This window comes from Arachis ipaensis, chromosome B04, assembly GCF_000816755.2.
Source record: "Arachis ipaensis cultivar K30076 chromosome B04, Araip1.1, whole genome shotgun sequence".
Classification (NCBI taxonomy): Eukaryota; Viridiplantae; Streptophyta; class Magnoliopsida; order Fabales; family Fabaceae; genus Arachis; species Arachis ipaensis.
In genome coordinates this window covers 109645943-109647384 of record NC_029788.2, presented here as the reverse complement: position 1 = coordinate 109647384, position 1442 = coordinate 109645943, and positions in this window count along the sequence as shown.

Below are 1442 nucleotides of genomic sequence, written 5' to 3'. Positions count from 1 at the left end.
CCGGATCTTTTATGTCTAATCTCCGATATTTCACCCCCTTACGTAGGTATGTATTTTTTCGAAAGTATAAGTGTTAAAATACTCATCTACATCAAAAATCTCTCTCTCCAAGAGAGGAGAGAGAATCCTAATCCTAAATCCTAAAGAGAATCAAAATCCTCACTGAGAGTTAGGGTCCAAGAAATAAAAATAAATAAAAGGGTTAAATTAAATACTTGAGAAGGTACAATGTATATTAAAAGAATTAATTACAATAAACTCCATAAAGTCTAAATTCTAACGAAACGAAATAAATATAACTACGAAAATTAAATTAAATCTATAAAAAGAGGGAAAACCGAAACCAGTTCATTAACCATCATGAACTCAATAGTTTGAGTCGTTCACTAACTTTAACCGTCTAAGACGAACTTGATCCTAACGAGATTGTGATCAGAGAGGTGTACTCAACTGATCCTGAACTCTTAGTTCGATTAGTCAGGTGAATTGGAAGGAAACAAATTAATTCCGACTGGTTCACCCTAATTTTGGGTTAAGAGAAGTGTGGACTATTCCTATTGATCCTATCCTTAAGGTTAAGAATATGGAACGGTTCTCTAAAATAATAATAATAAAATAAAATGAACAGTATATTGTATAAGGGAGGAATGAAGGTTTTGGGGTTAAATGTTTGAGTATTGGTTATTATTCTTGTATGGAGGGAGCAAACTGGGTCAAAAACAGCCCAGAAATCGCTGGAGAAGAAATCTGCCACGCTGGTTTTTCGCCACTACGACACGTCCGCATGGAGCACGCTGTCGCGTCACCTATCGTTAGGGCAACTATGGCATATTATATATCAAATCGAAGCTCCAGACGTTAGCTTTCCATCGCAATTGAAACCGCGTCATTTGGATCTTCTGTAGCTAAAGTTATAGCCATTTGAGTGCAAAGAGGTCAGGCTGGACAGCTTAGCAATTTCTCCAACTTCTTGTATTCCTTCCACTTTTGCATGCTTCCTTTCCATCCTCTGAGCCATTCCTGCCCTGTAATCTTTGAAATCACTTAACACACATATCAAGGTATCTAATGGTAATAAAAGAGGATTAAACATAGGGAACTTAAGGTCAAAGAAGCATGTTTTCAATCAAGGCACATAATTAGGAAGGCAAATGTAAAACCATGCAAATAGTATGAATAAGTGGGTAAAGAGTTGATAAAAACCACTCAATTGAGCACAAGATAAACCATGAAATAGTGATTTATCAGCCGTTGTAAGTAGCACTTCACCCCAAAAGATTTTAGGTAGCTTAGCTTCTGTAAGCATACACCTAACTCTTTCAATCAATGTTCTATTCATCCTTTCTGCCAAACCATTCAACTAAGGTGTTTTAGGAGGTGTCTTTTCATGTCTAATGCCTTGCTGCTTGCAATACTCATCAAATGGTCCACAATACTCACCA